This window comes from Nothoprocta perdicaria, unplaced genomic scaffold, assembly GCF_003342845.1.
Source record: "Nothoprocta perdicaria isolate Ctin4 unplaced genomic scaffold, notPer1 scaffold_77, whole genome shotgun sequence".
Lineage (NCBI taxonomy): Eukaryota > Metazoa > Chordata > Aves > Tinamiformes > Tinamidae > Nothoprocta > Nothoprocta perdicaria.
The window spans coordinates 597,005-611,090 of NW_020456054.1; the positions used below are offsets into that span (position 1 = coordinate 597,005).

At 37.0% G+C, this 14,086-nt stretch overlaps 1 protein-coding gene across 13 annotated transcripts in view; it reads left to right on the forward strand.

Annotated features, from left to right (window-relative positions):
• RIMS2 (regulating synaptic membrane exocytosis 2) overlaps positions 1–14,086 on the forward strand; it is a 340,555-nt gene that overhangs the window by 306,726 nt on the left and 19,743 nt on the right. The gene's annotated exons all lie outside the window — the stretch shown is intronic.

Sequence of the window (14,086 nt, forward strand, 5' to 3'; positions counted from 1 at the left end):
CTGCCCACCTAAATTTTCCTGCTTCAGATCTTTCCTCCTCTCTCAGAAAGCCCATCCTTGTTCATATTGAATTCAAAGGGAGAAGGACTTTGTCCTTCAACTGGCCTATTTCTTTAGTCGCTTCTGTCAAAARTTCTTTTTCCCAAGGGTGCTGATTCTACAAAGGTTTTTTTTTCTAGGAGTCTTCATCTCTCCATAGAGTTTCTTTTTTTCTCACCAGGACTCTGTAGATGTGAGRATTTGTCTAATAGGTTCCCTTATGKAACTAGAGCCACTAGTTTTACTGGATGATTAGGCTATGGTCATCCTTCCTGTGCAGTCTCCTCATGATAGCCCAGAATACCCTTGAAGGAAGGCAAGATTTCTTTTCCTGGAGAGAAAGGAATTGTTTTCTTAATTATAGTTGAAGTTTGACRGTAGTATTTAGTATCTATTAAATAAATATATATGTATGTACACACACATCTATATAAACTTTATACAAAAACTGATTAATTATACACACATATATATATATTCCAGGCATGGAAATGTTCTCTTTCCAAGCATGTTTGCGGGATTCTTTTGATGTATTCATTACCTTTTTGCTAACATCTTAGCTACTTTCTTTCCGTCGTCCTTTCACAAAACTTTACATACTTTCAAAGAATTTCYTAGTTAGAAAAAAAATCCTCATTTTTTTTTTCTCTGCAGTTTCATATTTTCCTCTGACAGTGATGAGCTGTGAAAATTAYTGTCTAGCTTTATATTTTTCTGCCTATGTTAAGCATACCTGAAATTCAAAAGGGATTTTCTAACAGTCCTGCAGGCCACAACACGGTGCCATAGTCAACAAGTCCTAGGTTTTTCCCCTCAGACTTAAATGTTACTATTACTAGGAAAAGAATATAACAAAAGAGAGTGGAAAATACAGTTATTCTGCTGTATGGATCTTGGATGCATCACAGCCTGAGAAAAGGCACAAAGCTAAAGCAAGTATGGCAAAAAGCAAAAAGGTGGGTGATGATGAAAAGCACGGAATGAGATTTTTCAGGAAAAAGAAAAGACAGTGACGGAGATGACTGACGGCTGCAAAGTCAGGAATACTGCGAAAAGAGGGACTWCACAATGATTTATTCCCTGTTCTCAAAGGGCAAGAGCACTGCATACAATTATCAAGAAGGGAGTCTAAAACAAACTGGAGAAAGTACTTTTTTTACAGAAAGCATATTTAAATTGTGGGTCTTATCCTATAGGATATTGTATTGGCTCAAGGTGTATTCTAGTTCAAAAAGCAAATAGACAAATTTAATGGTGGTGGACTTAGCAGCAGCCATTAAATCAATAAAATACAAAAACCTCTAACTCAGAAAGACTCTAAACTACTGGTCAATGAAACTTGGAGGTTTCTTCATATGTATATGTGTGTGTGTGTATATATATATATAAAAACAAATATACAGGTGTATATATATGTATATTTGTTTTGCTTGTTTTCTTATGGAAGCTTTTTGAGCACCAGTACTAGCCAGACTGTCAGATAGGACATCAAATAAATAAATCTTCGGCTAATCCTGATATGGCCATTCTTACTTCCTTATGTTTTCTCTGCATTTGTTTCTATTCCCATGTTTGGTTTGGGAAAGGAAAGCAGGAGGTTAATTATTTGACCATATAGTGATAGAAACCATAAATTTATGTATTAACTATTCAAAATAGTAGATTCAGTTCTCCAAAGAAATGTCTCTCTTTTTTTTCTCTCTCACTCTGAAGTCTTCATTCATTATACGTTTTATTTGGCTTTTTGTAAAAGTCTGAGTAAYTTGTATAAAAGCTAGTTTTAATACTGCAGTTACACATCTTAACATTTTATTAAGCTCTTTTTCTTTAATCTGTTTAATAATACTTATTTTTGCTAAGAACCATGATGCTAATTTAATTATAAAAGATTTTAAAACAGATAGATGTATGCATCTGTTTATTTGGGCTTACCTGATACACTCCTGTGAAATCTCAAATGTAAAGTTAATCTAAAGGGGATCACAAAATGACTCCATATTTGTGTAGATCTAAGAAAAAACAGGAGTTGGACCCATGTTTTTAGGGGCCCATTTTTTATTTCTAAATGACAGTTTAATTATGTAGTCTATATTTTTCTGTTACATGTCACATTGCATAGTGTAAAATAATGTTTAAATTCAAATTTAAATAATTCCCTAACTATTTACAGGGAAAAAACGTTCTCATATGGTCACTCATTACATTTCTACTTAAACAGCTTGTTCCCTCTCTTTTCATGTGTTCAATGTTAAACTCATTTATATACAAAATGACTGTGAATCTGAACAAATTCCCCAAACTGAACAACAGAATATTAAAATAATTAAACATGATTTGGCTGAATTAGAGCTGTATATAGAGAAAACTAGGAGAGGTTTATTAACTAAACTACATTAAAACATTAAGTAAAGCCCACATAGTAAAATTATGGAGAGTCAACTTTGACGCACAGTATAATAGGCTGATGTAGGAGAACTGTTTTCAAATAACTCATTTGCATCAGTGGGTTGCTTCTACTCCGAGTTTTGAGAGCTCTTTAAACCAGAATTCTGGTGCAGAATGCTGATGAAAGTCTGACATTTGTTAAATCCACAAAAGATTATTTTAGAAAGTAACAATAGCCAGTATTCCTACAGCAAAGAAAAAAAAAAAGGAATTTTAATTAATAAAATCTGCATCTATCTTATTTTATTTCAGAAACAACAGGAGCAGGGGAGGGGGATAATAATAAGCAAAGAATTGTTGCTGTGACTTTTAGGGTTCAGATAACCCCGAATCCCTGACTAATCCCTCCCAAATAAGTGGGAAGGAGAGTTTTTCAGCCCCTCTCTAAAGTGCRTGCACGCTGCTCAGCTGAAATTTATGAAGAAGCAACTAACATGTATTTGTATTAAAAACGGAGTTATATTTATTATTTTAGTTGTTTAAACATGTTGTTTATATGTAAAAGCATTTTAAATTAGTTGTACCTTAATGCTGAGGTCTGGCAAACAGATGGGTCCTGGTTGCTTTTTTCTCAGTTCCTGTCAGCAACTCCTATACCTTCTGGAATACAAAACCACTACAATGTAAGTGTGTGTAAATAGACACACACATGTAGATACCAAAAAGGAGCAGTCACAGCTCAGCTAGGCATCAAAACCTGGTCTGGGAGGATCCRGAGGATCCCCATTGGATCTGACTGTAACTTGGCCCAGGGGCTTCTGGATGGCAGAGATGGAGATCGCAGAGCAAGACATGCAGTGCCCTGCCTTGCACACCATCGAGGCAAACATCTCATGTGCCTTAACTCTGCTAGTCCAGTGGTCCTAAAGAGGTGAGGGGCTCTATTACACTGCTGATAAATCTCTGATAATGGTATTAGTAGTTCTGGATTCTGTCATCCTTTGGTTTGGCCTCTGCTTTTTATTTGGCTGTATGTAGGTACTCACTGACTCCATAGAATCACAGAATCACAGGATGGTTGAGGTTGGAAGGGGCCTCTAGAGATCATCTAGTCCAACCCCCTGCTCCAGCAGGGACACCCAGAGCACGGGGCACAGGGCGGCATCCAGGCGGGTTTTGAAGACCTCCAGAGAAGGAGTTTTGAAGCCTTGCAGAGAAAGAAGGATCTTTTTTTTATATGGTTTAATAATTTTTTTTTTTTTAATTTTCATTTAGCATCAACTGCTGTATTTTTCAGAACTAAAAATTCATTAATTTGCTATAATGGTGGTTTGGCATTGCAGTCTGCTACAGTCAGGTAGTTTTTTTTTCCTTCTGACTTTAGAGGGAGCTTAGGCAGCAGGTTGAACCTAGACTCCTACTTTGAATCTGCTGAAGTGCAATGAGATAAATCCCATCCTCTGGTTATGTCAGTATGTATGGCAGTGTATGTCCATGCCACACAACACTTGACTGTCACAAATCCCTGAGCTGACTCCAGACAAACAAGTGAAATTTTCTGCAAAACTGCCTCATCTGGTCAACACAACCACTGATGCATTTTCTGTTACCCAAGCTGGGCAAGAGTAGCAGCTCCACTATGCTGGGTAAACTCAGTATGGCACAGAGCATGACCTGTTTAGATGAGTCTCTTACCATTAGCTGTAGGGACTGTCATGACCTTGAAAAAGAACACAATTACTGGATTTTGCACATCTAAATAGTCCGCTATGAGCTAGAATTATTGAGKTTTTTTTATTTATTTACTATTTATAGCAAATTAATACAAGCCTATGAAGAAAATGCATGCATTTCACTTCTATTGAAGAAATGATATTCCTCACTTCAGTAAGCAGATTTGAATTTATACTGGTGCAATGGAAATTGATCTATGTAGCTAGGCAAAGATTAGGAGGTTGTTACTGCTATTGCATTTGAAAATTGAAAGCTGATAGCAGTTATTCGGATGGAAAGAAGTCTGATCTCGTCTTACTGAGAGTGGTGTAAATTTGATACTATTTCTTCTCTGTTCTGCAGCCTGTGATTTTGTTTTGCCATGCCTTATCTGTCAGACTGCTGTTTTGAGAAAAGGCTCCACTTTGTACAGGGCCTTATATAATCAGGCCCAAAGATGTGACTAGATGTTRTAACAGAAGGCAGCCAGATGAAGCTAAAGGACCAATATTTTGAAACAGTAGAACAGAAAACAAAACATAAGCTTAGGAAAATAGATCAAAGTGCAAAAGAAAACAAGGTGAAAATTATTCACAGAGCTATGCTCACATGAACAAGAGACTTGATGCTGCAAAGATGAAGTACATCGATCATCTCATCTATTTTTCATTACACTTGAGGTAACAGTGTAAATTACACCTGGAAGATACYGAACCATATATCTCAGGGAGTTTTGGAAGTCAGTCAGTGCATGAATTTGTTGCACACTGAGCACATTTTCAGAGCACTTAGGACTGTTCAGGTAGCTGAAGGAAAGCAACTGCTCGGCATCTTCTTTTGCATTCGCAATCTCCTGCACAGTTAGTCAAAGTTTAGAGGCTTAGAGCCGACTTTCCATTCAAGTTTTTTAGCAAACTGCATCCTAAAAATAATTAGATGTATTGTTATGTGTATTATGTGTTTGCATCTCCGGTTATATTTGTGTAGCAATTTTGAAGTGGAGATGTCCAAGAGAGCAGTTGTGTATTGAGGTAAGAGGGGCACTGGAAACAGCTCATCCTTGCACACCRAAACCTCAGTCTTCTCAGCAGGCTTGACTCAGCTCACTAGCTATGGAGGGCTTCGAAAGAGGGTTTTCTAGCCCTGTATGGGAATATTAGCAGTCRCAAAATACTCTTCCTAGGTTATACTTTGCTATTTTTTTCTATGTCCTCACTGTTGGGCAATGTGCAATCTGATTACGTGATTTGTTTGGTATTTTTAACTAAGTTACAGAAGAGGTAATCATACCCGGTAACCTGACGTAGCAGTTTACTGGATGTGCCAGCTGTCTGGGAAATGTACTGCTGTTACTGCTGTTCTCCATTTAACATTCAGCTTGCTGCATKTAGTTCAGAGTGGCAGTCAAAAATCCCTGAATTTTGCTATGAATGATATTCACTGATGACTAGTTTGATTTGATTTCTATGCAGGTTAAGGTGGAAAAAAAGAAATGCAGCTATTCTACCTGATTTTGGCTATTTATTGTGCTAAGAATTTAGATCCAGAATTTAACATGTTTGAAAAGAAAAGCMATATTTTAAATAAGAGTGCGTATATAAGAAAATATGTTGTATAAATATTTCAAATGTTTTAATTGTGGCTTATTGCAAATTGCAGCCTGCTGACCTTTCTGACACTGTTCTAAACTGTTTTTAGGCATTTGTGGTTGCGCAGATATRAGAGAAAACTTTATTTCCTATATTCCACTGTACCTAGAAGTTGATCAGCATTTTGCAGGATGCAATATAGCCCATGCATGGGGCCAAATTTACATCAGTTGCACATCTGGTTCTTAATCTGTATTAACTGTCACTAGTAGTAATAGCATAATAGTCTATGGCCTCTTGCAGCTCTGTATTATCAACAGTTCCTAAGTTTGAAATTGTGGACAGATACCCAATGTCACCTTTTATATCATTCTGTTCTGTGTATATAAAAGGTCACTGCATCTTTGGCAACTATAAAAATGTATACAAAAAATTAGGTAGCATTTCTGTGTAAAGAGCATGGGACCTTAACCTTAAACTGCTATTTTGAATAGAATTTAAACTCTTTGGGGAGAATTTCTTGAATCTACATAACATTTAAGTTCTCCTCATTGTATGGTATGACCTTTAAAGTAAGCAAAGATGTTTGAAGAGACATGCATGCCATTATCTGTTGAGTAGTCATGTGTTTGAGAAAATGACAGAGTATTAGATCTTCCAGCTAAAGGCTGCAATAATGTTTTCAACAGAAATAACTCTTAGTTGGAGGAGCTATTGCATGGAGCAGGATTTTTTAGAGGGATGAATCTGATGACGATGTCCCTTTTTGGCCAGACCTTAAACCCACCAGTGGTCCCTCAGGCACACACAAAGTTGTGTGGACTACAGGATGGTATGCAAACTCTGAAAACTTTCCAAGAGCTACAGGTTATACCCACCATTTAAAACTCCATATATGTTATTTTAACTCCCATTTGAACTCATGGCTATAGAGATAGCATTAGCTATATGGTTTTCTAACAGCTTTGATCCAGGGTTATTTGTAATATTGAGATAGAAGACAAATATGTTGTCTGGCAAACTAACTTCTTGTTTTGTATCTCAGATTCCTGCCTGGCAGTTTTAAAACCATAGGACCATCAGATCTGAAGAAATTAAAATGCAYAAGGTTGTTCTTTGTTGCTGAGTCCAGTTGGCAAAGAATTACTCATGGCTGTACTGCTAAACTCTCTTACCCACTAACGTAGGCTTTCCAAAGTGTTTCTTGGCCCATTTTAACCCCCAAGCCTCAACCTTCATGAAGATGTGCTAGAAAGTCACACTGATGCTGTGCAAGGGAGTCTGTAGCAATATACACAGTGACTCAGAACTCAGAATATACCTTGGCTTTGTGTTTACCATTAGGATAGATGTATAGATGTAGATTATGCAAATGAAATTGTTACAGAGTGAAAAACAATTGTTTTTCATCAGCATTGGGATTTTGGGGATATATGTAGTTGCGATCATGGATTAAGAGACACTGCTTTAACTTAAATACCATGGAAATGAGAGCAGTGTAATGACAACAGCACATATTCCTCCTCAAGGAAAACAAAAAGTTTGAAAATCTATAAAAATAAAAARGTCGTTTTGACAGTAGAATATGACATCAGTAGATAAAAATGTATTTCTTTTCTCTTGTTCATTTATAATTTGTCTTGAGAGCATTTTTTTTTTCTCATTCTTTTTGGATGAATCCCAATGCAGATCAAGTCTGTCTGTAGTTTTATACTCAGTGAGTTAGAGTTGACCATGAAAATGAAGGTGTTTATTAGTGAATTGAATTATCTGTAGGTCAAATACACCCAAACACGGTCCCTCTGTGTGATTAGAGCTTTCGTTAAGGCTTTGAAATATTTATAGCACATATTTTTGCAGCCACAGGGAGCTCTATGGAAATTGATGTCCTCATTAAACTGGCCTATGTTCCAATGAAGTTCTTGCACTTTTTAGATCCAGAGGTTCCCATCCAGTGTATTATCCAGAAGGATGTAAGTGGAAGTTGGGCTGCCAGAGGCTGAGCCATTGGTGTGAGTGGAACTGGTTACCCTTGGCTTACACTTTGGAGACACCCCTGATAATTTGATTAATAGATACTTTGCAAGGGATTAGTAGATGTGGCCAGACTCTGCAAGGCTCTACATAGCAGAGGAAGTAGCAGAAAGCCACTACTTGATTGCTCTGCAATGGAATAATGCATGTGATGGTGGCATGTACTGTTGCTAGTAAATGTAGTGTTGCCAGTAAATGTAGTCTACGGTGTAAAGAGGACCAGACAACCTGTTAAGCTCAGGACTTTGCAGCACTATCCCTATTTAGTCTACAGTAAATAAATGACCTACATGACAGGTAGCTCAAAATTAGGATACAGACTTGAAGACAGATGCCTCTTTAAAATACTGACATTTGGACTCTCAAAGCTTTCACTACTTCATGGTAAAGAAACGCTCGAATATGGGAAATGTGCATCCAACCAGACCTACATTTTAGCAGCAGTGCCCTCAGCAAACTCTGTGCTCTCTAGGCATAGCAGAGCTTAAGTGCAGAGGCCCGACAATAATGTATTTTACTTTCCATATTGTTGTGTTCATATATTATTTCATGTGTTGTCTGCAAAAATGCTTCATTGCAATCTTGTATTTATTTCTTTTCCAGAAAAAAATACCAGTTTAAAAGATCAAAAAGTGCTTTATAGTAGTATATCTTTTGGAATATCTTTTGAAATACCAGGGGTGGGCTTCTGCATCGACACAGGGCCATTAGCTCTGTATTTATGGTGCAGTACAGCGTGCACTACCGGCTTCCAAAGTGCCAATATTTCTGTACTGTTTTTCTTACTTCTGTACTGAAGACTGAATTATAGAGGGAAATAAATCACGTTTCATGAAGACATAGTTTCAGAAACTACATTCAATTATATTGTCCTCACCTAAGATATTTTGAAAACCTCTAGTGGAGTACACGGGCAGCTGAAATAATAAGATTTGGGACTATATGTGAAAACCTGCAGTTTGTTTTTAAGCTAAGGGATCTGTTGAGTTACAAAGTYCCTCTATGTGGATTTCCCATCTCAGAGGCAAAAAGGGTGGCTTAGCATCCAAATGGAGGGAATGGGTAGATCCCATATATGCATTTAAAAAATATGTTTTTATACAGCATAATATTGTTTCCTCTGGTTTTATTTCTTAAAACTCATCCTATCTTAAAAGGATCATGTAAATTCTTATTTCTTTGCTCCTTATTTCTTACCCCAATTAAGTATTATGCAATAACACAGTTTCTAGAACACCTTGTGRTTTGTAGATTGCCTTGTGATCCTGAAGGTGTGAAATTATTTTAATCAAAATAGAAATAGGCCGTATTAAGGTTTCTTGCTCCATCACTGCATGCTGAGCCTGTTAACAACCCCTTGTGTTATTTAKAAAGAGTATGACTTTAGCTGTTTTTTTGTGGTTTTATTGTGAATATCAGAGAGGAAAGGTGAAGATACTGTACTTAAATAAGAACAAATAACTTCCAAATATGACTAAGAGTAACATTGAGAAAGTGGGATTTTTTTAAAGCAAATCTTCATTTTCATTCATAAAGATATTGAAAAAAAAATCAATGACACCTACTGGTAAACCAAACCTTTTCTTTTTTTTAGGAAGTACTGCTGTAGATTGGAAAACATCCTACTGTGTTTCCTTTCCAGAAAGAAAAATGGTAGTACTTTTTTGTCTCCATGTCTCTACCTTTTAAAATATTTTTTTAATTGTTAGAATTTCTGAATTTCACTTTCAAACATTGAAACCTATGTGTTCAGGAGAGACATAGTGAGGGACATTGCTTTCTTCTCTTCAAAGCATATTTTGTACCCTCTGAAAAGGTGTAAATCAAGACTTGGAGATGATTCCTACCAAGGGTAAATTACTTAGCATTAAAATTGAACTGCCAGAGGCAGCTAGGATGATAGGAACAGCAGAAGCACAGCAGAAGGAATACTGGAACGCAGCACCAGCAAATGAGTCCTAATCTGGGCATGCAAAACAAGCAATTTTAATAAAGTACTGTTTTGCTGAGAAAACTACATTTGCCCTAACAACTAAGGGATGCTTCCAGAACAGCTATGTGGGTCAAGGAAGCTGCGTGCGTCTGGTCAGCATAGCTATTTTGGTAGAGATCTGTACGGTAGACCTAGATGGGTACTGGGGATGGAGTTGAGCTTACAACAGAAAATGCCAAAAGAATGAGGAGATTGGAAGAATCTGCGCTTGTCACTCAAGCAGAAGCAAATGCAGCTACATTTTAGCTTCATAATGAATACTCAGAAAATGCAAAAAAAAAAAAAAAGTCAAGGAAACAGATAGACCAGAAAAAGTTGGGCAAGGGAATTCACATTTTGGCTACTGATGTTGCTCAAAAAGGTAGAAAGAGAAAAGCTGAACTTTGCACCAACATGCAAATCATAGTGTAGACACTAAATAGGTGACAGGTTCAACCCTGTGCCAAGTCGTGCCGAGTGACGTATCAGCAACCACGATTCATGCATACCAGCCAGCCAAATGACGTAGCTGTATATATAAGAGCTTCCTCAGAAGTCTCGTGTTCTTTTATTAACGTTCTGTCATGGGCAAGTGTTTCTGGCACTGCTCTCCTCAAGCTAAATGCAAAAGAGAAATATGCAGTGTTGTGGTTCACAACATATGCTCTTAAGATCAGACTACATACACAGTCTTTTACACTGACTTGGCAGTATTTTAATGATCTTTTCAGTGTATTGCTTTAGTTCTGTGGAAAAAAAAGAAAACAAAGTTTATTTTTATTAATATTTGTAGTCTTATATCTCAGTGATACTTAATATGGACAGGTTACAGGAAAGTTTTTTGAAGAACAGCTTATTTGAAGAATAACAGTTCCTCCAATACTGGCCTTTATTTTCTTTTTCTGCCTTTCAATTTTTTTCTGAGTTTCTAATTTTTTTCGAGGTGTGTGTGTGGGGGGGATAATTCAGTTAACTCATTTACTGAGAGCTTTTATAACATTTATTGTGTGTTTCTTTTAAGTGTGCTGGCTGCCTCAGCTCAGTGAAGGCTGAAGKTATAGTAAGAGTAAGGCCAAAACTCAGTTAAGTAGAACATAGTCTGGATTACATCTCAGTGGGAAATGTGGAGGGCTGTCCTRTGTGTTGCAGTAGGAAGCCACTCACCCTTATTGTATTGAACACATTCCGCAAGATTTTTCTTATATGGTGAAGCCATTGGGTGGAAGGTAGCTAAAGAATTTGAATTATACTTGTAAAATCTTATGCCTAATAGTTAATACTCATAGTGCGAGTTAAAGATAATTAACAATTAACGAAGCAGCTGCACTGTCTTTTCTGAAGACAGCCCTGATSAAAAGCAGCCCTTTTTTACAGCGAGCAAAATAAATCTTTAGGGGATGATCGACAGGAGAGTATGAGAGGWGGCAGAGGAAGTGTCAGAGATGGTCTGAGAAACTCAAGGTCAGTGTCCCCTGAAGTACCACATAACGCTGGAGATTTGCTCATGGCTTCCCTGGTGAGAGGAGAGGAGTCTCCTGATCATTTGCAGTGATGTGAAGTGGTGAAAGGAAATATAATGCTCATTAAAAAAAACTGCACATTCTACATATCTTACCAATTTTCCCTTTCCTGATTGTACCCCCAGATATATTGCTCTGTCTACAGGTCTAACCTTCTCCAGGCAACTCCTTTCTGGGTACTCCCATTTCCTGATGCCTTTTGTGGCCAGTTTTAAAAGGAAGTATACAGGAACTCTGTATTAGCTTTCCATAGTGCTTCCACTGGAGAGCCCTTTCCAAAATAAGCAGAGRGCAAGTAAAAAGACATATTTTTCTTTATAGAAAAAAAGATACGTTTTTATGAAGGGATCATCAAATTGTTATTTTATGTAAGTATTCCTGTTTAAAGTCTGATCGTTTGTGCTTGATTGGAACATGTTTGGGAAAATACACCCAGTCATGGTGTAAAGATGTAAAAGGTAGAGAATAATTTTCCAAATTATTTTTTTTCCTGTGCTTAATTGCTATGTATATATCTATATGTTTTTTTTTAAAAAAAAGAGAAGGATTCATCTATGAAATGTGGAATTCCATTGCATTCCTAGATTAGTAGATGAGCCATGAAGCTATTTGATGATATATCCTAGTCCACAAGTAGAATTGCCTTGGGACAGTACATAACATTTATAGCTGTTGTTTGGCCTTATTCTCTTYGACCTGAATTCTCACAATCCACTGTTCTTTCAGCAAAATGTTAGAGAATGTTAAAGAAATATGGTAGATGCAAGTTTCATGTTTGGTCTTCATATTTAGCATTGAGTTTTGATGTAGTTCCTATAAAGGGAATTTTTCTGACTTGGGACTGGTTACACAGGTCAATGAGGAGCAGTTAAAATTTTAAAAAAYCCAGCAAAACAACTGGATAGGGGAGGCAGGAAGGGGTGTCACTGTCAGGGTAGTACCCCTTGTTTCTGCAGCCAAGGCATGCATAGGGCAACCAGCAGTTCGGTTGTATGTATAACACAATCCTTATGTACTGCCTGCTGACAGATCCCCAGATCCCATTTAGAATATTGATAATTTCTCACTATCTTATCTCAGGTCACTGTCTTTGTTTTTGTGGTTTTCTCTGAAACTTTAAAGAAAGATGTTTGAAAAAGATGAGCATGTTAAGGAAGTTTGGGTACAATTGCAGTCTGGGGCTTTGTTGCAGATTTGTTGAACAGGTATCTTGTATTGCAAGAGTAATAATTCAGGATAATTTAGAATTGCCTCTATACAGCTTCTGCATTATTTAAAGCTACTTTCGTGTTCAAAGCTGTTCCTATCGATGATATTAACACTTTGTTTACATACTATGTATTAGCAAACACATCAGTTTAATCTTGTTAAACACAATTCAGTATGATGGAGCTAATACTGAAGTATTAATATAGTACCACTTAGATATTATTGGGATTAAAATATAATTGCTCTTTAGCAGGAGCCAGAAGCCTGCTCAGCATCTCATCTGGGAAAGACAGGACGAGCACTCCTAGGGAGGGAGGTGCTCCAAAAGGAGTGCTTCCCGAAAGGGTGTTTTCAGAGAGGAGTGGAAGTAGATTAAACAGATCAGCTGCTCTTCTTTGAATATGTATCTCATAGTCTGCCTGCAATTCTGTATGGACCTYGTAAATTGTCCAACCAACCATTATTTTGCTCTTTACTGTCTGCCTGTCATACTTTCCACTTYTATTATTTTGCTTTTTTTTAAGAAAGTCACTAGTAGTGAATATTAACTCCTATTTTTTTGCATTTCACTTCCTAGGAGTGGTCTTGAGTGGATTTTAAAATAATCAAGTCACAGACATTTACTTTCTGCCATGCCTTACCTTGCTAAAAATATGGAGGTTATTTTGTCTACTTAAATTTTTATGGATAAAACATTCTAAACTCAAAAAGTCTTTAGGAAATATCTTTAATAATTTCTTTTAGTGATTACTTGAWKTTTTTTTTTCCAATTTTATGATAATTGTATGTTAGAGGTGGGTTAATAATTGTGCATGAGGGGCTGTAGTAACACCTCCATCATTATTTATTTTAGAGCTTATTGTTTTATGTTTAGTAACTTGCTTTTCCTGAGCAGCTCATTGCCTGCCAGGGTCCCTACGTGTGGGCACTGTCCATCTGTGCCCCTTCTTCACAGCCACAGCCACTGAAAGACATCCCTGCAGCTGGAGGAACGTGAACTTGTGTGGAATGACAAATAAATATACATTTTGGAATAGGGTCTTTATTAGACACTTAAAAGTTTAGTATTTAAGTACAGAGAGGTCACCATGAGCTTCATCTGTAGCTTGAGGAGCAGGATTTATCTTGTTCCAAAACAAGTTTCTAAGCTATTACATGCAACATGTTTTATTAGGAATACTAGATTATAATAGCCTTGAAATATTGTATGTAAAAATTGCTGTGATTGCAATTAAGAGCAATGAGGAAACTGTTATTTCCTTTTGTTTATCGCTGCTGAATTTCCAATGTGTTGTAGTAACAGGATATGTTTTATTGGACTAAGAGAAAAATARAAATTTGTTCCTTTTTAGAATAAATTATGGGCCTAAGTAAGCAGTTACTGGGCTGAAACTTGTATAAAAATCCAGGATTTTAGAAAAATGATACAATGAAGCCCCATAGTTGGATTTTTTATAACTGTAGTCACTTAGAACAGATCTGTTCATAATCATAAACCCGTCAAACGAAGGCACTGAAAAGAAATACAGAGAATACACAGAAATCGCCTCTTTGCCCCCGTAGGCTGAGTGATGGCGGGTCCATGCCCGCGCTGGCGAGCGGCACGGGAGGGCAGCGCCGCGAGC